This window comes from Eubalaena glacialis, chromosome 3 (assembly GCF_028564815.1).
Source record: "Eubalaena glacialis isolate mEubGla1 chromosome 3, mEubGla1.1.hap2.+ XY, whole genome shotgun sequence".
Classification (NCBI taxonomy): Eukaryota; Metazoa; Chordata; class Mammalia; order Artiodactyla; family Balaenidae; genus Eubalaena; species Eubalaena glacialis.
The window spans coordinates 52305595-52332785 of NC_083718.1; the positions used below are offsets into that span (position 1 = coordinate 52305595).

General features: G+C 44.0%; 1 protein-coding gene across 3 annotated transcripts in view; it reads right to left on the minus strand.

The window, feature by feature from the left end:
* CACNA1E (calcium voltage-gated channel subunit alpha1 E) overlaps positions 1-27191 on the minus strand; it is a 302414-nt gene that overhangs the window by 212167 nt on the left and 63056 nt on the right. The gene's annotated exons all lie outside the window — the stretch shown is intronic.

Consider the following 27191-nt stretch of genomic DNA (forward strand, 5'->3'; position numbering starts at 1 on the left):
TGGAATCCTAGCTCCAAATCATTAGTAAAACACAAGGTCCCCAGCATCTGTCTCATTCCTGCCCCGAAACCGTGTCCCCTACCCTCCTCTCTGCCCCTTGCCAATTTCCTTCCCCTCTTTCCAACCTACCAAGGGCCTCACATATTTTATTTTAAAATTTTCTTAGATTCCCCTGTCTCCTATCGCCTTCAGGAAATTTCTCTGGATTAACTGCAGTAAAGGAGTAACTCACTCTTCTTTACCTTGACGCTTAGAATTTTTACCAAACAAAATCAATCACTCTGATGCTTATACTTAGGGAATAACGTCACTGGTCCCCATGCAGTATTTTTATAATCGCCCCCAAATCACTGTGTGACCTGGATTTGGTTTCTTTGTTTCCACTTTTCTACTTCAAAAGCCATATCCAGGAACACACACACACACAACAAAAATCCATAACAATCCTATTAGATTGTGTACACCAAGTACCTTGTCTTGAAGAGACAAGTTATTTCATATAATCCCATGACACTGCAGGTACTTTGGAGAAACAAAGACACTTAAGTATTTATGACAGGTACAGCAGAAGACTAAGAGTCAGAAGAACTGGGTTTCAGTCCTGACTCATGCACTTGTGAACTGGGTGCCTTGAGGCCAGTCAACCTCTATGAGCCACACTACCCTCATCTACAAACTGGGGGAGTACCATGGCCTAGTTACAAAAATAAAATGACATGGTATTGAATGTTACGAGTGTTCTGTAAACTATAACGTGCAAAACAGACATTATATCTAACACAAATGTTAATAATATTGCCTTTACAACTTTGTCTAATTTTAGTCTTCTTTCTGTAGAGTAGTGCTTTTTCTTCCTTACAACTTCTAGGACAATTTCAGCTATGTGGAACTATTGGGGAATGACTCATTCAGAAAACTGAGTTTTCTATATGGTCAAAGGGTGGCAAGAATGATTTATTTCATTTAATTATTTTAAGGGGCTTTGGAGGACTGGGGAGAGGTTGGTTCAGCTGAGGGTAAAAAGGGCCTGGACACATCTCGTGGCTGGCCACGCAAGGCTCCTGCACCGTATTTTTGCTTCTCTCTTTGACGTTAGCTTTACTTTTCTTCTCTTTCCCATGTCATCAGCCCTGTTTCTCTGACATTGGACATTCAAGATACCTTGAAGTCCCTTTAATACGTGAATGAAAGGTTTATGCTCTATTATCTCTAGAAAGCAGATATGGGATCAACAGAGACAAATTACGCAGATCCAGATTATAATCACGAGCAGTAACTTTGATACAAGCAGTGCTGGCCAACAGCCAAGTGGGCTGCTTTATGTGGTAGTGACTTCCCGACATTCGAAGTATTCGAGGACAGACAGAAGAACTCTCTTTTACGAAGGTAAGAGGGTTCCAACATTGGGTTGAAGGTTATTTAAATGACCAATAGAGATTTCTTTCAACTTTAAGATTCTATAATTCTATATTGATCCAATCTCAAAATCAGAACCAGAAAGAAAGTTTAGTCTCATAAAGCATCTCAGGAGCTAGGTTTTCTTTGTCTCTCCCAACCCAAACTTCCATCCTCTCATCTTAGAAGGAGGGAATTTAGGAGACACTGCTTTTGACTCTATCTTCCAAGGCCAAAGAGTAACATTAGGGAGGGGAGGGATGTAATTTCTAGTAAGTAGGAAAAAACGAAGAGAAGAGAGAACAAGGAGAAACATGGAAAACAGGAGTGAAAAACAGGACAGAAATAGACAAAAACAAAGGAAAAAAGAGAGAGAGAAAGAGAAGCTTCAAGGATAGGTACAGTGATAGAGAAGCAGAACCCCAGGAAAATGGTGTCACTGCTCCCCTGATTCTGCTAACAGGGGAAGGAGCACTGTACTCTCAGTCTTCGGAGGGGCATGCGTGGAGGCTGCTTTCCCTCTGGTTCGCTGTCTTACAAACATAGTGGATAGAATCTGCCCCGTTCAGAAACCAGAGTTCTGTTTCCTAGGATACCCAGATACACGTGAGATGCTCTTTCATATCATAAGAAGGGCCGCTGAAAATGAAAATCTCCTCCCCAACCCAGAGATGAACAAGGTCCATCTTGGAACACGGAGGTAGGAGGCCAAGGACGACATTAAAGGGCAAGAAGGCACAGGTGTAGAGAGAAAAAAAAAGCAGTAGAGGGAAAGGAGAATGAGAGGATGGGCAGTGAGCAAAGGAAATGTGGAGATGAAAGCAATAAGGGAAATAAGAAGAAATGAAAGCTGGTGGAGAAGCAAATGTCAGAGAAACAGGGATGATGACATGGGAAAGAGAAGAAAAGTAAAGTTAACATCAAAGAGAGAAGCAAAAATATGGTGCAGGGGCCTCGCGTGGCCAGCCATGAGATATGTCCAGGCCCTTTTTACCCTCAGCTGAACCAACCCCTCCCCAGTCCTCCAAAGCCCCATCACACTTCAGGCAGGGCTGTGCGCCTGTGGCCCTGTGCTCCCCTGGCCCTCAGAATTTTCTTCTCTTTCATCCAGTGCAGGAGGGCTGTCAACTGAACCTCTGGCTGCTGCACATTGGCCACTGGCTGCCTGCTAGTATTCAAATCATTTTTGAGGGCAGGAATCACAATTTGGCTCCCCGATCCACCTGTCAGAAACAGGAGCAATGGGATCCTTAGAGGAAAAGGTAATTAAGGAAAAGGGCCCTATTCTGAGCTCCCATAAAATTCTGTGCCCATCACTGCCCTTACCACGTCCCAAAGGAAGTCTCTGTGTTCTCATCTGTCTACCCTCTGAGATCCAGAGCATCTCACCTGGAGACACTGTCTTCCTCATCTCGACAGGCCCCACACCTAGCCCAGGGTCTGGCAAGTAAAAGGTGCTCAATAAATGCTCAAAACTGCACTGATGAAAGTAATAAACGTATTGAAGCAGAGACCCTAGAACTTATCAATGAAAAGATTAGGATAGCACGGCTGATTTGCTACCCAAACACACGCCTGTGTGAGCATACAGGAGTGCACTGGAAATCTGCCCTCGAGCATTGTAGGGTCTAATGAGGATCTTCTGATGTACCTGTTCTGATGCTAAGACTCCTGCTCTCAAACAGATCCCACAGGGCAAGATCTGCCCAGCCCTCAGTGGGAGAGTTAGAGTGGGAGAGTTAGAGAGGGAGGGAGGAAGGAGGAAGACTCAAAATTCAAAGACTTGCCTCCTAGCAAAACCCAAGTACTGAAGAGTACCCAGCTCAGCACAACTCCAAGCCTTGTCCAGAGCAGGCCTGCGCGAGAGGCTCTGGGCAAGTGAACCAGAGGAAAAGGCCCCGGCCCTCAGTCTAGTGGAAGGAGACAGACACGGAAATGAAATGATTATAATTCACCGTGAAGAGTGTCAGAACAGAGGTGTTTACAAAGTGCTATGAGAATGGGAAACACTGCAGTGGACAAATACAGAGCTTACTATCTGCTAGCATTTTCCAATACGTTATCTCATTAAATCCTCCAAAATATCCTGATATTACTATCGACTCCACTTCATAGGGGAGGCAACTGAAGCTCAGAACAAAATTAAATTTCTAATAAATGGCAAGAACAGGCATTAAAGTTAGTTATCCTGTGAGATCAAAACCCATCGTTTCCCTCTCTGCCATGATGCCGGGCAGCGTCTTCTCGGTCCCAGGCAGCTCCACTGTTCCTTAGTCCAGTGAGTTGCTAAAAATACCAAGGTTGCAGAGTGTGGTCGCCAAACAAGCCAGGGAACTTGGCTTCCTTCATTCTAAGGCCACAAACTGCTACCTCCTACAGACTTGACAGCAATCATTCTCAGGACCAGCAGGGTAGGAGGCTCCTCGCACCCCAGGTGGTGACCGCCACAGTATCTACATATACACACAGGAAGGGACACGTGCACCACAAGGTCAGAGCGAGGCCACTGAGGAGGAGTTCAGTTCTGAGTTAATAAAAGCTAAGCTCTCCGCCGTCCCAAGAGGCATACGCATGTGCTCTTCAGGAGTGAAGGCTGTGTTCTCCATTCCTTTTGTCACCATGAGCACAGAGCCTGGTGGAGAGCTCTGGACACAGAGGGGGGCTTAATTACTACTTTATCCCCCAAGCAGAGGACAATCGGACAGCAAACAAACTTCTGACCAGCACCAGCACAGAGACTGTGTTCTAGACGCTGTGAATGTTCAAAAAGTGTTTCCTGATGGATGTCAGGGCTCAGCCCTGCCTCTATCGTTTTTGCTTGTAGGTGTCATGTCAGCAGGTAAGAAGAGAATGGAGGCCGATATGATTCTGAGGGTGTGGCCTGACCATCACACAGTGGCACAGCACAGCAGACGATGGGAGTGATGCTCTGGGCAATTATAACCAAAGGTCTCTTCCCAAGTCGTCACTCAAAGAATTCTTCAATGCTGTATTCCTTTTGACCTTGGGGTTCTGCCATAACCTCCTTGTCGATCCAGATCTAACAGTCTCTTTGCACACATGTATTTCACTATACACTCCCATGGCTGAAGGTGCCCGGAAGCATTGTACAAATATTACACTAAAAATGATTCGTTGCTTATCTGAAATTCAAACTTAACTAGGCAGCTCATATTTTAATTTGCTAAATCTGGCAACTCTACTTCAGTGGTGACCAGAAATGACCAAGTAAAGAGCCTCCCTCTCAGTGGTTGCCCCGGCCCTAAATGAACATTCAAGTTTTCTTCTGAGAAGAGACACAAGCCCAGGACTGTTAGCATCAGGCCTAGAATTCCCTCCTGAGCTCCAGAAATTACCTGTTTTGTCTCGGACCATATAAATCCCCAGGGAGAACCTCATTAGCATTTGAAAGCCAAGTTGTTGATATCTGTGCAAAAAGACTGATTAGCAGTAGCAAAAGGTGTTAGGTATATATCCAGGCCATGTTATGAGGAGACCCAGAGGAGGCAGGAAGGCACCTAATTCAAGTTGGATTCCAACCCAGAGTTGAGTCAGGATATCATTTCCTTGGGTAGTCAACAGAAATGAGTTGCTGTGTTCACTTAAAACTGTTCCCTGGGAGGTTGACTCCTTCATCTCTTTTACTATTTTATCTCCAATGAGGCACCAAAGTCCATCATATCTTTCCTCTACTGCATCTCTTGGATTTACCTGTTACTCTCCAGCCTCGCTCTTGTCTGGAATGCCCTTCTTATGCCATCTCTCTCCTGCCTCAATAATATGATCCAGACTTCAGGGCCCAGATGAAATCCTGCCTGTCCTTGAAGAAAGGTCCACAATCAAGAGAGACTTGAACTAGGATTCTGAGAAAGTAGTTGAGCCCATGCTCTCCAGTCATACTGGCTGGTTTTAATACCAGTTCCATCACACTAGCTGTGTGGCCTTATGCAATTGTCTCTCTGAGCTACAGTTTTCTTATCTGTAAAATGGGGACAGTGCCTCCCTAAGAGGGTTGATGTTGTTTAAAAGAGGTTGCTTGTAAAGTTCTTCACACAGCGCTGATTTACCACGTAGGGTTCCTGGTTGAAAACGACAGAAACTAATTTTAGCCTTCTTAAGCAAACAAACCAAAAAAAAAAGTATATTGAGAAAATATCAGGATCTCACAGAACTGAAGGTATATTGGAAGACCAGGCTGGGAAAACAGAAAAGCAGGAATCTTCGTGTAGTTGGCTGAATAATGCTTCCTAAAGATACCCAGGTCCTAATCCCTGGAACCTGTGAATGTTACCTAATATGGCAAAAAGAGGTTTTGCAGACGTGATTAAGGATTTTGAGATGGGGAAATTATTCTGGATTATCTAAGTAGGCCCTAAAAGCAATCACAAGTGCCCTTATAGGAGGGAGGCACAGGAAGACTTGACTAGAAAGAAGGCAATATGGTGAGTGAAGCAAGACGCTATGCTGCTGGCTTTGATAGATGGAAGAAGGGCCCACCAGTCAAAGATCACAGGAAATACAGCTCTAGAAGCTCAGAAAGACAAAGGAATGAATTCTCTCCTAAAGCCTCTGGTGGGAGCACAGCTCTGTTGACACCTTGATTTTGGCCCAGTAAAATGGATTTTGGATTTCTGACCTCTGGAACTGTAAGAAAATTAATTTTCTCTAAGCCACCAAGTTTGCAGTAATTTGTTACAGCAGCAATAGGAAACTAATACACTTGGCAAAGGTCAGAGAATCCAGGACATCTGATTCTTAGGCCACTGTGGATATTCTTAGGAATATATCTGCCAATGAAAACTAATGTCATAATGTCACTAGCTTAAAAGTCATGTGGAAAAAAGCCATGTGTTTGCGCTTAAGTCACATGTCCCCTTATACCTCATCTGGCTGCACTGGGACAGTCCTCCACCACCTCCAAGGAGAGCAAGACCCCTAGCAAGAGCACAAACAATAAAAGATTCTCCCAAAAGGGAGATCAGGGACCATGGAGGAAGCTCGATGTAGGATAACTAAAAAAAAAACAATGTCTATTAAGTAATAAATAGGTGTTGTGGAGGAAAAAGAGAAAGAATGTATTTGTTTTCTTATCTATAAAATGAGGTGGTCAGATAGAGAGCCCTCTTGGACCCCTTCACGCTCTCAAACTCTGTGAGTCAAAGCCTACCTACATGGTGCTACACCCCTGCAGCTCACACCAATCTCCCCTTTCTCTGGCCATCCAGAGGGCTGCACAACACTTAACACTTGATTGCATACTGTTCTTGCATCTTAGAACAAAAGTCTGATCATTAATGATCATTAGCTGGATCCTCATAACTCAGTTCAAAGCCAGCTCCTTGATAGCAGGAACTGCCTTTCACATTTCCATCTACCACGGCCCCTTCCCTAACAATATGCAACAGTGGTGCCCAAGAAATACCCTTGACTCAGGGATAAATGAGTACTAATACATCCCCCCATTGAGATGGATTGGCTGGACTTGTCCATGGAGCTGTGAGTGAGCCCACAGGCACCTGTACATGTAACTGGACATCCATTTAAACCACATGTGCACATAATGATGATCTATCAAAAATCTACTGAATTACACCTTATGTTTGGCTCTCCGTTTCTTTTTAATGAATTACTGAAAGTGTGATTTGATCTGGGAATCAATTTCTAAACACTTTACTTCATCTAATCAAAAACAAAAATGTCAGTATATATTAAATTGTTTACATAGAGACAAGTCTCCCCTCTCCAACATTCAACTTGACCAAAATATACTTGAGAAAGAGAGTGAGGCTGGGAAAGAGACAACAGGGGTTAGGCCCAGACCAGTCCCCAGTCTCTGCAAGCTGCCTCCTTTTCCTCCCCAGCCCTTATGCTGGGGTCCCTTGATCCCATTCAGGCTTAGCTCCATCCCAGAGCCCAGAACCCATCTACAATCTATTGATACGTATTGAGTGTATGCCATGCAGGAGATGCTGGCATTACAATGGAGAACAAGATGGAGACGGTGGTTGTCCTCACGAAACTTAATGAAGAAGACAGGCACTAAATAGATCACAATTATAGGAAGTGGAAGGTCAGGAAAGAAAGGCATATGAGGGAAGTGGAAATAGCACATGAGCTCAAAGGTAAGGTATGAGTGGCCAGAGGAAGCAATGTGGGGAGAACATCCCAGATGCAGGAAAAGGCACGTGCAGAAGGCCCAGAGGCAGAAAGGAGATTGGCATACTTGAAAAATTCAAACAAGGGCTTTTGTGGCTGGAACCTAGTGGTCCAGGGAAGGATGGAGAGTGGAGAGGCTGCAGAGACTAGAAATAATCTTCTCAGATCACAGAGATATCCTCTGGTCATGCCAACTAAAGAGGCTGGGCCCCTCTCCAGCCCAGAGGGTGCACCTAGATTAGTCTAAGCAAATTCTCTAAGCAAATTAGTCTAAGCAAAAGTCTAAGTCCATTGTCCCGAGTAGTGACTGGTTAAGGAATGGGCAGGGGATGGAACTCAGGCCTTTGGTGTAAGGGAAAACATGCTGTGGGGCTTCAACTGACCCGTGTTCTTAGAACAAATGTAAAAGCATAAACAGCAATGATTTTCAAAGCTTTTCTGACCACAGCCTACAGTAGAAAACATATTTTACATCACAAGCCAGGGGGCATGTACATATATAATTGTATAATGCTTCATAAAATAATACCTACTCTTTCTCTGTGTAATACATTCATATTTTCTCTTCAATTCTTCCTTTCTACCTTTTGTTTAATGCTGGTTGCAACCAACTATATTGCTTTCATGACCCTCTAATGGGGTTTGGCCCACAGTTTGAAAAACCCAGATATAGAAACCAGCCAACACACACGCTCACTCTCTCTAAGGAGAGGATGAGATGGACCAACATGAATTGCTGCTTTAATAGTACCATTCCTGGTGTTTTCCCAGAACAATGAAACAGTCTGCCTTGAAAGGTTTAGTGATTTTCTAAGAACTGCAGACACAGCATTCTAGGAGGGACCCTGTTCCCTCTTACGGTACCTGAAGTAGCATTAGCATCTTGCTGTCCCGGGGAATGGGCAATGTTAAAGAGATCACATACACACACGCTAACTTCAAAATCATCCTGAGGCAGCCACTTGTTTCTGTTTTGTTTTTTTTTTGGGGGGGGGGTTGCTTGTTTTTGTTTGTTTTGGTATTTGGCTTGGGTCAGAAGAGTGGAATATGGACTTTCTTATAAGTCCACAGATAATAAATCATACCCAGAAGCCCTAATATTTCTTAGGAAGATGGGAGGAGGGCAGGGTCAAATTGCCCCTTTCCAATAGAGAAGATATATTTCCAGAGGGAACAAGTAGCTCTGTATTTAATAAAGATAAGACAACCCTTTCTGGATTTTAAAATGGGGTTTCTAATTAAGTTTCATAAGAATCTTAGTGGATATGAAGGAGTCCCAAAATATGCCTTTTGACGAGCAGTAAAATCTTAGCCTAAAACTCCTCTTTCCTTTCCCACCAAAAGAAAGTTCAATGCAAATTGATACAGCCACTATGGAGAACAGTATGGAGGTTCCTTAAAAAACTAAAAATAGAATTACCATATGACCCAGCAATCCCACTACTGGGCATATACCCTGAGAAAACCATAATTCAAAAAGAGTCATGTACCAAAATGTTCATTGCAGCTCTATTTACAATAGCCAGGACATGGAAGCAACCTAAGTGTCCATCAACAGATGAATGGATAAAGAAGATGTGGCACATATATACAATGGAATATTACTCAGCCATAAAAGGAAACAAAATTGAGTTATTTGTAGTGAGGTGGATGGACCTAGAGTCTGTCATACAGAGTGAAGTAAGTCAGAAAGAGAAAAACAAATGCAGTATGCTAACACATATATATGGAATCTAAGAGGAAAAAAAAAAAGGTCATGAAGAACCTAGGGGTAAGACGGGAATAAAGACACAGACCTACTAGAGAATGGACTTGAGGATATGGGGAGGGGGAAGGGTAAGCTGTGACAAAGTGAGAGAGTGACATGGACATATATACACTACCAAATGTAAAACAGATAGCTAGTGGGAAGCAGCCGCATAGCACAGGGAGATCAGTTCGGTGCTTTGTGACCACCTAGAGGGGTGGGATAAGGAGGGTGGGAGGGAGGGAGATGCAAGAGGGAAGAGATATGGGGATGTATGTATATGTATAGCTGATTCACTTTGTTATAAAGCAGAAACTAATGCACCATTGTAAAGCAATTATCCTCCAATAAAGATGTGAAAAAAAAATAAAATAAAATAAAAATAAAAATAAAAAATAAAATGGGTAAAGACAATTTAATAATAAAGTTGGATAATATACATGAAAAAAAAAAAAGTTCAACAATCAAACCATGTCACACCAAGGAGAGGAAGTTGTATTGACATTTGAGACCATATGTTTAGGGAGTTGTGCTGTGCATTGCAGGACGTTGAGCAGCATCCCTGGCCTCTACCCACTAGATGCCTATAGCGTTCCCTCCTCCATTCCCCCCTCCCCAGGTTATGACAACTAAGAATGTCTCTAGACATCATCAAATGTCCTCTGAGGGCACCCCTGGTTGAGAACCGCTGCCATAAGAGAACCTCTCAGACAGTGAGTCCCTCAAGCTGAGCAATAGTCTGACCAAAGGCTTCACAACTAGTCCCCACCCACTCTGGGAGAAGAACACATAGCCTCTCTCAGGCAGAAATGAAGAGGTTGCCAGGATGACCCCCAGCCACAAGTCATAATTTTCAGGGGCCTCCAGCATTGATGAAAATTCCCTTCTGCTTTCTTCTTTAAACATCCCCTAGGGGATGCATAAAACTTAACCCCACGGTGTCTCCAAAGGAAGCCTTAATCCAAAAGAAAAGTTTCCCCAAATGATGCAAGGTGAAGAACAAGGAAACGTAAAGGAGGGTTTTAGCTCCTTAACCTCAGTGTAGTGGGAACAAAGGTCAAGTTCCTACCAGTGGTCCCTGGTTTCTTTCTCTCTTCCCTTTCTTCCCTTCCTTCCTTCCTTCCTCCCTCCCTCCTTTCTTTCTTTCTTTCTTTCCTTCCTTCCTTCTTTCTTTCTTTCTCTCTCTCTTTCCTTCTTCCCTTCCTTCCTTCCTCCCTCCCTCCCTCCTTTCTTTCTTTCTTTCTTTCCTTCCTTCCTTCTTTCTTTCTTTCTCTCTCTCTTTCCTTCTTTCCTTCTTTCTTTCCTCCCTCCCTTTCTCTCCTTCTTTCTTTCTTTCCTTCTTTCCATCCATCCTTCCTTCTTTCTTTCTTTCCTTCCTTCCTTTCTTTCCTTCCTCTCTCTCTTTCTTTCCTTCCTCCCTTTCTTCTTTCTTTCTTTCTTTCTTTTTGTTTCTTTCTTTCTCTTTCCTTCCTTCCTTCTTTCTTTCTTTCCTCTCTCCCTCCCTTTCTTTCCTTCCTTCTTTCTTCCATCCTTCCTGCCTTCCTTCCTTTCTTTCCGTTTTGTTTTGTTTTTTTTTAGAAAGTCCCTGATTATTCACTCAGACACAGCAAAGAGAAATGCCAAGGCAATGGGTAGAAACTCTGACTGTCATTCAGGACCAGGTGATGACTATGATGATAAGAGAACACTGTCTCAATGTTGTTTCACAGCTTACATAACCCTGTTCCATAGCGATACCATTATCCCCCATTTTATAAGTGTGAGAATTAAGGCTCACAGAGAGAAATTGGCTAGCCCAAGGTCACTTGAGATAGTAAATGGTCAAACTGAGACTCAAACCCAGAAATTTAGATTCCAAATTTGGAGTGATTTCAGTAGCTACAAAAGATAATGGCTGATAGCTACAAATATATCCCAAAGGCACATATATTTGACAAATGCCTTCTCTTGGACAACCACAGAGCTGCCTCTCTGCAGAGCCTTATGGTGTCCTGTGATTGCAGCATCCTATGCATGTTACCAAAACTGTGCTTCAGAGGGTTGGCAAAGAAGGAGAACTGCTGGAGAGGGAAATCCCACATTATAAGAACTCGCTAACATAAATACATGTTCTTTGAGTTGTTTTGCTAGTAGTGGTGAGGGATTTCTGTTGATCTACCACCCACACACTTTCTCTCACCAGGTCTCCTGCAGGACCAGGAACAAGCATCTGTGAGACGGCTAGCCAGGGAGAGAGCCCAGCTGAGGAACAGAACGCAGCTAATTATCCATGTGGGGGCCAAGGCCCTAATGTCAGCCTCGGCAGAAGAATGCACTAGCAAACTCCAATACCAGATTACAGGCACCAGCTTTATAGTACAGCACCGCCCCTACTGAGTGGCCGCCTATGGTTTGTACTGCCTTTCTTCCAAAAACACCACTCTACCCCTACAGTTCTTTTCAGAAATGACAATGTTCTTATGTGACATGGCTGGCCAGTTTACAGGTTCAGAGACAGGGAGTGCACTGGGATGTTTGGACTTAGGACCAGAGTTTGGCTGAACTCTTCTGAAGCAGCTATAAAATAAAATATAAGCCATAAAATGAAAGGCTGTCATTGTCCATGTTTCCTCTCACAGAACAAAGCTGGCTGCAGTGAAAGAGAAGAATAAAGCAGATCCCACAGAGGTAAGAAGAATGAAGGAAGGAATTCTGCTGGAGATGGCACCCTGATCCTACAGTTCCTGAGGCCCTACTCTTCTGAACATTTCTGCAACTTGGTGGTCCTGTGAAACCAGGACCCTGAAAAGCCCCTCTTTGCTTAAACTAGTCCAAGTTTAATTTCTGTCACTCACAAGGACCTACTCACCTATTCTGTCCAGATAATACCATCTGGATAAGAAACCAAAGTGAAGAACTTGAAATAACTGGCATGGTCAGACAAGAGCTAAGTGAGATTCATGAAAAACAAGGAAAAACTCAGAAACATAACACTGGCATGGTACCAATATATCAATTAGAGGATGTACAAGCTTTTTTCTTGATGTCACCTTAGCAAGTGGCTTAATTCCTAAGATATTGAAACTTTGGTCTCTCTACAGCTTCAGAAAGACTGAAAAACTACACACATTCGTAATGCTGGGGAGAGTCAGAGGCCTCTTCTCAAGACATCAAATGCTGATGAGTGCAGGTTAACCCTGGATGGAGGGTTGACTGAAGGGATCCTTAAAAGTAGAAGGAAAAGAAAAGCCTAAGTAATAAAACTCTGCTTTCTCATAGTGTGTTGAGGAAAGGAGCACTTCCCCCCCTTTTTTTTGGATGTCTGGGAAATACCTGGCTGAAAGAATCTGTTTGAGTTTATAAAACATTCTCAAATCAATGACTCTTTGAGACAAATCATGGATCCATAAATGTTAGAAAAAAATATATTTGTCCATTGTTCCACTTTCCTAGTTCTGCCTACAATGCCTGAGACGCTGACTTGCATGACAGGCATATGCTTTCTGTCTTCTAGGATGACAAGAATTAAAAAAAAAAATACTTAGATAATTTCCCATACTTGCATAGAAGACAAACCTACAATTATGGTGCATGATGAAGAGGCAGCCACAAAGTTGTTCTAAAATATCAACTGTCTGTAGAGCACCCAAATGAACTAGAGCTATTTGTCAAGAAAACAAAGTGTTTTTTACTTTTCAGAGTCATTAAACCAAAATTCATTCCAGTACTTCTGAGTCATATCACATCCCATACCACCTATTTGGAATACAATAAAGAACAAGCAATTTTAATGATTAAAAAGAATTGCGCTTATATACAGGAACCCTTTGTTACCCAAATCTATTTGATAGAGTATGTAAGCACAAACAAAGTAAGTGGTTTTAATTGCACTTTCATTGTGAATGAATACAATGCTGAGTTGTTAAAGGAATCAAGAGGTTGCTCCTCCAGCTGAAGAACTAAGTAGCACGGGCATTTTCTCAGAAAGGAATTTAAAAGAGCACCTTTCTCTATTTATAAGGAACAATGGAGTGTGTTCATTAATAATGGAGTCTAGACGAAGGAACTACTGCCCCTTGTACAAGTGCTGACACCCAGGGTCCAAATTTAACTCGATGGCAATGCTCTTTCTTTTCAGCTCTGAAGTTATTTTTACCTTGCCAGCTATGCAAATTAACTCATGCCCTCCGAGCATGAAAGAGAGCAGGCTGAGATTGGTTAATATTTTATGAAAAATGAAAATACTGTAAACCACCATTCCTAGCACTGAGCTTCACATACTCTATAACTGACCCTGTGAAGATAGAGCCATGAAAAATTTCTGTGCTATTCTAGCATCAAAACCAGCAAGGCTAGAGATGATTTACAAAAGAAGAAAAAGAATGTTTAGTGATTACATGAAAAAGTTCCATAGCATTAGAGTCAAAGAAATTCAAATTAAAACAACATGATAGCCTGTTCTGCCTATCAAATTACCACCACTAGAAAGACAGTAAATTGGTACAAACACTTTGAAAAATTCTTGAACAATGTGTATATAAAGACATTGAAGATGTTCACACTTTGATCTGGTGGTTTTAGGAAATTATTTTAAGTACAAGCTCCAAACTGAGGGCAAACTTTTACATATAATGTTGTTCATGGAAGCACTTTTTATGATAGTAAAAAATTTAAAAATTACCCACAACTAAATAATAAGAAAACAAATAACCCAATTTAAAAATGGTCAAAAGAAGTGAATAGATGCTGAACCAAAGAGAGATGTGGATGGCAAATAAGCACATGAAAAGATGCACCATTATTAATCACTAGGGAAATGCTAATTAAAACCACGATAGTTATTACTACACCCCTATTAGAAGGCTAAAACAGAAATGAAACAAAACAATAAAAAGCCTGACAATAGCAAATGCTGGTAAGATTGTGGAGCAACTGGAACTCTTGTATATTGCTAGTGGGACTACAAAACAGTAGAGCCATTTTGGAAAACAGTTTGGCAGCTGCTTAGAGTTAAACATACACTTGCTATATAACCCAGCAGTGAATGGTTACTTATCACAGTTAGATTCATAATTGCCCCAAACTGGAAACATTACAAATGTCCCTCAAATGGTGAATAAACAAATTGTGATACACTCATACAATTGAACACTAGGCAGCAATAAAAAGGAATGAATTTTTGGCATATGCAACAACATGGATGAATCTCAAAAGCATTATCTTAAATGCAAGAAGCAAGAGTGAAAAGATGACATGCTAAATGATTCCATTTATATGATATTCTGGAAAAGGCAAAACCATAAGGACACAACAGAGCAGTAATTGCTAGGGGCTGAGGCCGGGGAAAGAGGATGGACAATAAACAGGCTTGAGGGAACTTTCAGAGTGAAAGAAATATTCTATATCTTGATTGTGGTGGTGGTTAGCTGACCACATACATCTGTCAAAACACACAGAATGGTATACCTAAAAAGGATGGATTTCACTATATGTAAATTATACCTCAGTAAACTTGACTTCAAAACATATCAGACTCCTTAGTGGGTTTTTTTTTTTTAATTGTGGTAAAACATACATAATATGAAATTTACCATCTTAACCATTTTTAAGTGTACAGTTCTGTGTCATTAAGTACATTTACATTGCTGTGCAAACATCACCACCATCCACCCTCAGAACTCTTTTCACCTCATAAAACTGAAACTGTACTCATTAAACACTAAGTCCCCATTCTCTTCTTCTCCCAGCCCCTGCTAACTACCATTCTATTTTCTATTTCTACAAATTTGACTACTCTAGGTACCTCAAGTAAGTGGAATCACAATATTTGTCCTTTTGTGACTGGCTTATTTCACTCAGCATAATGTCTTCAAGATTCATCTGTGTTTTGCACATATTAGGATTTTCTTTCTTTTTAAAGCTGCATGATATGCCATTGTATGTCTGTACCACATTTTGTTTATCCACTCATCTGTCAATGGACACCTGGGTTGCTTCCACCTTTTGGCAATTGTAAATAATGCTGCTACAAACACTGGTGTACAAATACCTGTTCAAGTCCCTTCTTTCAATTATTTTGGGTATATACCCAGAAGTGGAACTGCTGAGTTATATAGTGATTCTGTGTTTAATTTTTTGAGGAACCACCATACCATTTTCCATAGGGAGTCTTTAGTGTTATAACAAGAGGGGAATGGTTGAGCAAAGCATAGTGCACTCAGTGAAATAGTATGTAGCCTTTAAAATGCTATTTCTATATTACTTTTAATAATATGGGAAAATTCATCATATAGTCTTAAAGGGAAAAACAGTGCAATTTTAAAGGAAAAATATTTTATGTACAATATAAATTCAACAATGTGCAATGTGTAAGAGCAGAAAAAAGACTGGAAGGAAATACACCCAAATGGGGGCAGTGATCATCGTTAGGTGGTGGGAACTACAGGTTACATATATTTTCTTTATGCTTATCTGTACTTTGCAAATTTTCTTTACTGAGAATGTATTCCTTCTATAATCAGAAAAACATAACTATAAAAAAAAAGGCAAGGTTGCTTGGAGTATCTCCCCAACCTTCTGAAGTCAGCATCACAGAGAACAACTCACAGGCTTCCACAAAAGCACTCTTCATGGCCCCATCCAGGAGGGCCACTGAACTGGGTGGGGATTTTTACATTCATATCAAGACATGTTTTGATTGATAAATTTGAAAATATGACTAAAATATAATACATGTAAAAAAACTCTCCAATAGTTATTGGATCCTTAACTTAAAACCATCCAACCCTTCTAGTACCAACACGGACTGGGCAGAGGTGACGTTGTTCCTCACGCTAAATCCTCATCTGAGGCCCTGTGTTCCGCATCCTCAGGGGTCCTGTGCTATGAGTGCCCCTCTCCTGTTTCTTCCACTCCTTAATCTCTATCTGTTGACACAGCTCTTCCCTGGGTGCTCAAGGTGCCCTTCTTCACCTTACTTCGCTGTCCAGCTTCTGAAGCTGGTCAACATAGCCACTCTACCTCCTCAGCCCACTGCCCTCTGGCCTCTTCCCTCACCACTCTATGAGAGTGATTCTCATTAAAGGTCATCAATGGCCTCCACGTCCCCAAATCCAACATGTACTTGTTGGTATTCTTATTATAGCACTTTCTAAATTTGTAGGCTTTGGTGCTCTCTCTTTGAAATTCCTCCTTTTCCTTTTGAGTTACCTTTTTTTCCTCTGGCCACTCCTCCTCCTCCACCCTCCTTGAAAAGCAGTGTTTCCCAAGGTTTCATACTTGCACCCTCCTCCCTTTCTTTTCAATTCACACATTCTCCCTCAGTGGCCTCAGTGAAACCAGGCTTCTATCACTTAGATACTAATGACCCCACCCCCACCCCCGATCCTGTCTTTATCTGCAGAGCAGACCTCTCTCCTTGCATCTCCAGTCCCCAGTTGGGCACTTCCACTCTGCAGTCCAACCACCTCCTACAGGGCTTCAGGCCTGCATGCACCCTCCACAGTGCTTTCTCCACACGGCAGAGTGAACTTCCCTAAAGCATAGATCACATCAACTTGCCTAAAATGCTCTAGCTTCTCCCCACGCTTACAACAACGACTTCCCACGAATCAGGTCCTGCATGATTTGGGCCCTGCCTCTCTCTCACCTCGTGTCCCTCCACTTTCTCCACCACCCTCTGTGATCCAGCCATACCAGTCGCCACTCTGTTTCTCGAACATTCCAGATTTATTTCTGTTTCAAGGGCTTTGCTGGTCCTTTGGTTTGGAACTCTCTTTGTTCCACATTTTCACATGGCTGCTTTCTTCTCATCATTCAGGTGTCACCTGAAATGTCACCTCTTCTGTCTTTCTCTAGATATTGTCTTACAGTAATTCCTGTAGCTTTGTCTCCATTAGTATCTCTATCCTCACCGCCAATGTCCTCATCATTTTTCACGTCACTACCTAGTGGTTTCTCTCTGTCTTCCTGCCCTCTTCTTCCACAATCCTATTTCCAGACCATTACTAGAATGATCTTTCTAAAATGCAAGTCTGATATGCAACTTCCCATTTTAAATTCCCCCATACCTCCATGTTGACTTTCAAATAACACCATGATCTAGCCCAGCCTGTTCCCACACCTCCCCCACCCCACCCTCCAATCACCTGAACTAATTATGGTTTCCTACAGGTGTCAGGTTCTCACATGTCAATGCCTCTGCATGTACCTTGCCTTGTCTGGGTATAACCTGCTCCTCCAAAACATTTCCCTCAAACGTCTGTTCAGCGTGAACGTCTTTTAGGAAGTCTTCCCAAATCACCCTTTCCCCCATCTTCTATCTAGTAACTCATTCTTCTTATCTGTCTTCCCTACTAGACTGAGTTCTCTGAGGGCAAGGCCTGTACCATAGTTCCAGCACAATATGGAATAAAGTATGTCTTAGTCTGTTTGGGCTGCTATGACATAATACCAGACTGGGTGGCTAAAACAACAGAAATTTATTTCTCACAGTTCTGGAGGCTGGGAAGTCCAAGATCAAGGTGGCGGCCTATTTGGTATGTGGTGAAACACGTTTCCTGATTCATAGACTACCATCTTTTTGCTGTGTCCCCACATGGAGGAAGGGGGTGGGGGAGCTTTCTGGGGCCTCTTCTTATTAGGACACTAATCCCATTAACCAATCACCTCCAAAGTCCCACTTCCAAATATCATCACCTTGGGGATTAGGTTTCAATATATGAATTTTGGGGGGACATGAACATTGCCTATGACAAGGTACATGGCACACAGTAAGTAGTCAATAAATGTATGTTGCAGGGAAGAGAACTAGATCAACCTCAAGTTGGAAACGATCTTGGAAAACATCAAGCCCAAACTCCAAGCCACTATATAGTGTTTCTAGGCTAAGATCATTCCAGCCGCTGTTTGGACCCTCACAGGGATGAGGAGCAACGTTCTTCCAAAGCAGCCCACCCCTGACCTTGAGGTTATATAAAGGAACCCCCTCTTAATGGAGCTGCAAGACTGTCCTTCAAGTGTTCAAAGGTCCGCACTCCTGGTCTTCTCCAGGCTTACATCCTTATTTCTTCTCTCATGTCCTGTAACTTTTCTTTAGGCCAAACCCTAGTTATTCTGGACAATTTTATCTGTAACCACTCCTTTTTGTCACTTGTTTGGGACCTTAAATTCTGGTTACAGAGGCCTGGATGGCCTTATCCCCTTCTCAGCAGCCATTTCACTCCCTTAAGGTATCCTGAGTCCTTTCCCACAACCCACTGCTCAGCCAGCTCCAAGCCGTCCTCCCCTGAGAGACGGGAGCCATGGATGGTTCTTGACCAGGGGGACAATGTGAGCAAAGCTAGGCTTTGGAAGGTCGTCCAGCAGTGGTTGAAAGAGTGGCCAGAGAGAGGAGAGATGTCTGGGCAGAGGAGCAAGGAGGCTCTGAACTTGGTGACAGTAACTGGGGTGGAAAGGAAGTTCATTGCCTCCATCTTCCCAGACACTCAGCATGTTGACAGGATGTGCCTACTCCACATGGTCATCAGCAGAAGGACTATTAAAATGCCCAAAGCTGTCAAGAAGGATTGAGGCAGCCACTGTATGGCAAAGGGTGACCGCAGGAAGGTTAGATTTGCTGGTGTAACTTTCCAGAGGGGAAACGAAGGCTCTAGAGAAACATCAGGAGGTGCTCCTGAGCCACATACAGAGGCTTCCCGCACATCCCTCTCTACTGGCCCCTCCACACCTGCCCCTTGCTCCTCTTAGCAACCTCACCACTAGAGGAGCCCCCATGACGCTGTCAAAGAGAAGCCCTGCTGAAGGCCGACCGGCTGGGCCTTCTGGAGGCCAGGAACCAGGGTCCCAGGGAGGAGAGCTGTGCGAATGCCAACCTCACGCTCCCCCTGAGCTGATCCCCGACACCCCCAGCCCTCGCCAGAGCCCCTGCTCCCAGAGCTGAGGGGGGGGCCCCGCAGCCCCCATCCTTACACCGCGTGATGCTCTTCCCGCTCATCTCACTGTCTCTGACATATTTAAAGGAAAAGCCGTGGGGATGGGGAAGGGGGACTAAAAATTCTGTGTGAACTGTGAGAAAGGCTGTGAACTAGCAAGTTATCTCTGGTTCTCCCTCCGAAGTCTCGTTTTACACCTCTTGGTAGCAGCAGCCGCGGCGGCGATAGTGCACGCATTCCGGTCTCCATCTCAATAATTACGAACGCAGGCCCGTCAGAACTGGAAGCTTTAGCATCTTGTTTCCTCAATACGACCACAGTGCCTCCTCACCCCACCCGACTTCTGCCCACCAGCCCCACGATGTGGCCTGAGGCCATGCACCCTCCAAGCGAATCCGCAGGAAGTGGATTCGCACTTCAGGGTGACCCCTCTTTGGGGGAGAAGGTCCTGATACTATTACGGGAAGAAGTGCATTCAGAAGACCAGTGTCCGCAGGGCTTCTCTGGGGATGCGCTGTCCAGGGGAGACAAACTGCCGACTCCACCCACACACCGCCCCCCTCCACATCCCATCCCTTCCAACAGTTTGGATCTGCTGTGATGACGGAGGAAGCCTGATTTTTTTGCCTCTTATTTATATTCTTGCTTAGAGGTGACTATTATGGGGACATGAGGAAGCAAGACTCTCTCCCAGAGATACCGACGATATCTGGACAATAATGGATGAGAATGCAACGTCCTGGGAATTTAGTGTTTAGTGCAAACCCTGCATGAAGGTACACCGCACCCCTTCCGCCTCAGAGGGATGAGGTGAGGGGTGTTGATACCACCCTGCAAGACATCCAGTAAGAAGATGCCCTGGAACACTCTAATATATCCACACTTGAAGCAGAAAATCCATCCTGCATCTTACTCCTGCAGTGCCCTTCACCCATGACAGCAGCTGGAGGCCCAAGCACTCCTACACCACTCCAAAATCATTTGCTCATCTAGGCCCATGTTTCCAACAATCTCAGAACATTTCCATTCTTTTGGACAGGATTTAAAGAGTAAAGATGGGTGGAGCTTTTCTGATGAACTCCTTTCTGGGACTCCTCATCACAAAGCTTAAGAAAGATTGCATGTCGTGGCAGAAGCCACAGTTTCCATGAAAAAGATTTCTCCCTTCATTCCTTTGTTCATTCCTTCCTGCATGAATGTACACTGACATTTCATGTGTACCAGGTACCAGACAATGTGAGGAGCTAGGATGCAACGGCAAGCAAGATGGTCACGAGATCAGGGCTTACAATCTAATGGAGCGCATCTTCCGAGAGCTAAGACCAGGGATAGAACATGGCAGCTCTGCTAAGGTCATGACACCATGTAAGCCCATTGTTTTGCGTCTTAGTTTTCCCAATGAGAAAATGAGGCTGCTGGCCATAGGGGGAAGCAGCTGGTTGCTCTCTGTATGCAGCCCACCTTCCCACAGTAACATCAGAAGAAACTGCAGGGGTAACCAGATTATCCTGCTGACACAGGGAGGGTAGAAGAATAAAGAAAAAAAAATGAAAATCTATGCATATGGTGCCCTCCTTCTGGGATCAATGTGATTTGCTTCTTTGAGGACTTCTGCCAGTTAGGGACTGCTTAAGTCTGCAACCCCATTTCTTGCACCTCAAGCTAAAACAGTAGGGAAGATGGCTAGCGGGTACCTCTTTCTGGGTCTGGCGACTAATATTCAGCCACACCTCTGTGTGTCTTATAAATATATAAAACAAATAAAAAAGGATAGGGCAAATTTTGTTAAGAGAAAAGTGAAACCCAGGTAGGAGATAATATAAGAGAGACTCCCTAACCATTTTAGATAATAACAATAGCTCAAATATGTCTGGAACTTTCAAGTTTGAGAAGCATAAACATTCTCCCAACACAAGTATTTCAAAATCCCTAGAAATATTCTGCATAGGATTACTGTCCCCATTTTAAGGATGAGGAGACCAGAGCTCAAGAAGATTGAGTGATCTGCTGTTAGTCCCATAGATAAAAAGCTGAAGTAGAACTGCACTTGAACCCAGTCTCCAGCTCCCACGTTCAATGCTCGTTTAGACTCAGCACTGAAAAGAACATCCAAACTGCTTGTGAGAAATTGGCGATAAAAACAGAGGCCTTAAAAACCTGAACAAATGTCTTGATTGCCAAAGAGAAGATTGTAGAATGGTAACAAGTAAGCTCATTGTCAACTCCGGAGGAATTTAGCAATACATTGGTAAATAGTTTGTGAGCAATGAGAAAGCAAGATGATCAAATAATGCATGGGAAAGCTTAGCTCAGTTCCTAGGAGAGGTGAGGAGGGCTCAGTAAATGTGAGGACTGTTCCTATCACTATTATCATTGTTTCTTATTACCAGGAATTAGCATGGGATTGCTTGGAACACACTGAACTAAGCTAACCTTGTTTCTTGTTTTTAAAGGGTTATTGGATGAATAAATCAGGAAAATGCTTACAATTTCATACCCCAGTATTTCAGTAAGCCCTCTGACAAAATCTCTTATGCTATCAGAGTTGTGGACAATACCATTGGGTGAGTTGCTGACATTTGAAAAGTCTTGCCCAAATTATACTGATCAGTGAATAAAATATGGAGTTCAAATTCTGACTTTGCTATTTAGAGCCTGTGAGACCTTAGGTAACTTACTTAACCTCTCTGTGGGGTTCCATATCCTCATCAGAAAAATATTATTATCATTAAATAATAGCAACCAACTCAGAAGACCACAGAAGGTTGATTAGATGGATGGATAGATAGATAGACAGATAGATAGATAAGCAGCAAACATTAGCTGTTAATGTAATTATGTTATCCATTTCAACCTCTAGGGAGGTCTCTAGAGGTGTGCCACTGAGTTCTATCATCATTATTTCTGTCCATTTCAACATATTCATCAACAGCTTAGATGAGAACAGCAAAAAAAAAGTAGAAAACTAGAGGACAATGACAGCTGTTCATATGTAAAAGACCTGAGACTGACAGACAATCAGCCAATGGTGTGATGAGAGGACTAAAACATAAGCCCCGACTGTGTTCACAGATGTGTGGTACCATCCGCAAGTTTGCTACATGGGTCAGACCAGTGGAGTACGACGTTCAGTTCTAGGTGTCATATTTTAAGAGCAATACTGGGAAACATGGGGGATGGGGTAGCACAAAGAGTCTTGCCTTGAAATGTCAGGTGAGAAGAAATTGAGAAAAGCATGAATGTTTTGTTTGGTAGCAAGTGGCTATCGCGTGGATGAAGACTTACACTGCTTTTCTTCTTGGTGTTACTTGAGCCAGTGGATCAAATTAGAAGGGGCCAGATTTTGCCAAGAAAGACAGAAAGACAGATAGACAGAAAGGAATGGAGGGAGGGAGGGAGGGAGGATGGGGAGAGGGGTACCTAGGAACTAACAATGGAACGGTGTGCCTTGCCCAGTAGTAAGCTCTTCATCACAGAGAGAGTCCAAGCAGAGGCTTGACGACCAGACATCAGGGATGCTGTTGAAGAGTTTGATGAACTAGATAATCTCAAAGGCCATTTCCAGTTCTCAGAGGCTATAACCCCACCCCCTCTGCCCTCCTCAGAGCTCTTTTCCACACACCCCTTCCTCCATCAAAGTCACTGTGGAGCTCCTAATCCCATGAACACCTGCCAAAATTTGGCCTGCGAGATGCATTTTCAATAGTGACGGATTCAGCTGGCTGAACTTAGCTGGCCTGTCTGGAGACTTCGACACTGCAGCAAGTGACCCTCTGGAATCCCAAATGAATTGTGGAGAGCATCAGAGCCCGGGCTTCAAGCCGCCTGTTCTGGGGACCTCAGCCACACAGGCCAAACGCTGCATCACTACCTCCCCTCAACCGCCCACCATCACTATAGCAACCACAGGGGCTGACTACCTCTCAAGGCATTTCAATTCAGGCAGAGGGAGGCCCAGTTTTTTCTGCAGTTCCCCAAAGAGTGAGCCCTAAGGGGATGCAGGGAGGAGGACTGGAGAGGGAGAGTTTCTCCCGTCCTCCCCCAACAGGCTGCCCTGAGGCCACCTTGAGTCATAGTCCGTCATCCATAACTTGACCTTGGCATCCTCTCACGCTAACCAAGAAACAGGAAAGAAAGCCACTGGGGAATTTCATTATTTTTAGAAGCACAATCACGTAGCAACCTAAACATCCCATTCTTCCCCACCCCTCCAGAAGCCCAAAGAAATAAACAGTATTGAGGATTCCAGTGTTTGGCTCTGATACAGCACGAGGATGTAATAATAATAATACTTTCTATTTATATAGAAATAAAGCTTGCCTTCCAAGGAGCTCAGAGAGTCTTGGTAAAATTAAGGCTCTAACCCCCTGCACCCGGCCCCCTCTGCCTCTCAGTGCCAACTTCCCAAGGGTGACTTCTCTGCTCTTTCAAGAAAGCCTACACCCAGAATGGACTTTACGTATGGAATCTAAGACATGGGACAATAACAATTCATTCCAGAGGGGCAGGGCCCCTGTATATTACTGCCTCCTGCAAAGAAAAGGCACTTATCTCCAGCAAGGAAGCAGAAAAAGGTCAGGGTTTCTCAAGCAAATGCCAGCAGTGATTTCCCTCCTCACATTTCACCCTGTTAACCATTTGCTTCTTCTGTAAACTCCTCCCTGCTAATGGTCTCTGCTAATCTGTCTCCCACTCTCTGCCTGCTGCCTCTCAGCCTCCCCTCCGGGTTGCCCATGTTTTCTGCACCTGTTTAATGCAGGGTCCTCTGGAGTCCATCCTCAGCCTCTTCTCTCTCTGTCGCTCTCCTGGGACAACCTGATCCACGTCTATGGTTACATATGGCAACCACACACCGATGAACCACAGATGTCCACACAGACCCATGAACTGACCTCCAGCCTTTTGACCAGGGTGCCATACCCAATGGTCCAAAAGGCATATCCAACCCAACAAAGACAGAATCGTCCTCATTCCCCCACTCCTGGGTGCTCCTCATCTAGGGTGTTATCCTCTCTCTCAGGGAAGGAGTCCACCCCCCACCTCGCCAAACCTGGGACTCATCTTTGATTCTTCCCTCTTCCTCATACTCCCAATTGAAGGATCCATAAATTATATCTGTCCCCTCTTCTCTGGTCTCACTGACACAGTCCAGATTCATACCTCCATTTTCTTCTAGACAGTAACACACGTAAAGGAGAGCCTCCTAACTGGTCCTCTGGGCTCGAGTCTTACTTCTTCCTCCCTAACCAGCATCACCCACTCACGTGTACCACGGCAAGAATCTAAGCCTTGGCGAGTTGGAAGGTTTATCTATCCAGGAATTCTTTCTCTCTTGCTTTAACCCTTTAATGATCCTCTGTTGCCTTCGTAGTAAAATCCAAATGTGTTATCACGGAACACAAGACCCTAAGGTTCCCACCTGCCTATTGGTCTACTTCTGGAACCACCATGCTTGACCTCCCTATGATCCTGCCCCTGCACACTCCAGGCATGCCATTCTCCAAATACAGCAGGCTTGCTCTCGCCTCCGTGCCTTTGCTTGTGTTCCCTCTGTATGGCTTTCTTCCCAGCCCCACCGTGCAGCTGAGGAGCCCCTTCTGAACGTCTCCATTCAAGCAACAGCTCTTCTGTGTGGCCTCTTTCCCTGACTCTTCCAAGAAGAGCTAGATGCTCCCTCCTTCATGCTCCCTGAGCACCTTGTACTTACCCATCTTACAGCCTCACCACCCTATGGTAATGGTTGGGGTCCAGGTCTAACTTCCCAAGCTACTTGGACTCCTGCAGGAAGAGGCCGTGTCTTCCATCTGTGTCCCCTGAACGCATCACAGGGTTCGCCATTGACTAAACACTTAAAAACACCTGTTAGAAAGGTACTCTGGTTTCCAGAGCTCCACACTCTGCTGCCACGTTCCTCTGATGGGATTCCAGACAGTCTGCATCCCTTATACAGTATACAGGAAACAGTATATACCTTGAACAGTATGCACCTTGAATTAACACATCATTTACGTGGAGAGTGAAGTCAAAAGAACACACATACTATTACTGCCTTTCCTTTGGACCCAGTATTTCTACAATACTAATGCAAATTAAGATGACATTAGTTAAACCAGAGAACACCAGTCTTTCTCATATGCATTGCTGGAAAGCCATAGCTCTGCTATCTGGTCCTTAAGTTATTCAATTATGAAATCCTAATTCAGGACTTTACAATTCTCCCTTTCTATTTCATCTATGTAGGACTTTGGGTCTACTTAATTAGGGATCTGGGGAAATCTAATCATTATTATCTACTCCGTTCCCCCACCAGAAGATACGCGTCCAGCCCCGTGGGGCTCCACTCATCAACAGCTCCTTCTGCCAATGCCCCTTGCTCCAGCAAGTATGATGGGAACCCAAGGGTAATTCCTCCTCTTCCCTCCTCCCCCTTTGGAAAGATTCACTCCTTAGAAGTTTCCAGAAAGCTCTACAGTTGCGGCAATATCATTATAAGGGAAAGAGATGAATCTGGAAGCAGCCTGGTGGGGAGCTGTTTATCTACACCTCCCCGGCCCCGATGCTTGTGGCATGATTCTGCCTTCTCTCATTCTCTTACTTGTTCCCCTTTCCAGAGGAGGGGAGTATCCTGAATCAGAAGCAAATACCACTCGCCCCTCTGTCTTCTCTCCTTCTTCCTCCTCTCTTCTCTCTAGCCCTTCCGTGATCACCTGCAAGTCTATTCTAATCTATTCACTTCTATTCCTCTCTTAATGCCCTCAAAGCACAAAACAACCCAGTTGTGTGACACTTCTGCTAACAACCTGACAGGGCTGTGGTATTAGGGGAACCGATACCTGAGAGCCAGGACAGGGGCCCAAAAGGCCGAGCTCTCTCCTCTCCACCTCCCCTGGGACTTTGGGCTGGCTTCCCTTCTTTGGACCTCCATTTCTTTATCTGTAAAATGAGGTTAGACCTTCTAGCCCTCAGGGTTGGAATCCTCTTTCTACCTAGCTTTCCCTTTCTGTTTCCCCCAGACACACCTTTCCTTCCCAGACCACTGCAGTTTGGGTGCTTGGAAAATGCTGCCTGTGCCCTGTTACTGGGAATTTGCTTTATTCTCTGTGCCACAGAGTAAACAATAAAAATGTCATCTCTTCATTATCTGGGCTGACGGAGGGAGGAAGAGACTTAGCCAAGTAGCCATGATGGATAAAACCAAAGTAATTTATTGTGTATTTGACTTTGAGAGGAGGTTCAAGACATGCTCACAGACATACAACTACCTCTGCCCATCTGGAAACCAGCCCAAACCCTCCCAGCCTGGCCTGCATCCCAGCCTGGGGGTTTGGCCGCATTGTGGAAAGAGGCCCTGGGCTGTGCAGAAAGCCCTCATGTGGATAAGATGGTGCTAATTGTATCATTATTCATGATATTCAATTCAACAACCATGTATGGGGCACAACTTCTTAATGTCTTGGGACACTCAGAATCCAGGAGAAGGCAGGACTTTGTTCATAATTATCCACATGTTTTGAGCCACAATCAAGGTACTAATCAAGTGCTATGAGAACAGAGGGGAGGGGGCTACCTGATTCTAACCAGGTGGTTCTGGGAAGCCTCAGGAGAAGAGTTCAGGCAAAGGCAACACTGGTATGGCGGAGCGGGTCCCCCTCACAGCTCCAACATGAGCCTTGCCTGGAATTGCCTTGAAATCCAGTGAATCCCCAAATAGAGAGTGAGTTCCATTCCATGCCTGGAACTGTGTGAGATGTTCCAGGCTACAAAAGATATTTAAGACAGTTTTGACTACCAGGCATAAAGTAATAAGTGAACAAGGCAGTGTTATATTCTGATATAATAAAGGGCTCAATGTGTGGAACTGACAACAAGAATGAGATCAGACTATAATAAAGTGCTAACTGCATGGAGAAGGCAGTGAATAAGAAATCCTCCACAAACATTGTTATTTACTTCCACTGCATCTCCGTGGCTGGTGATGACAA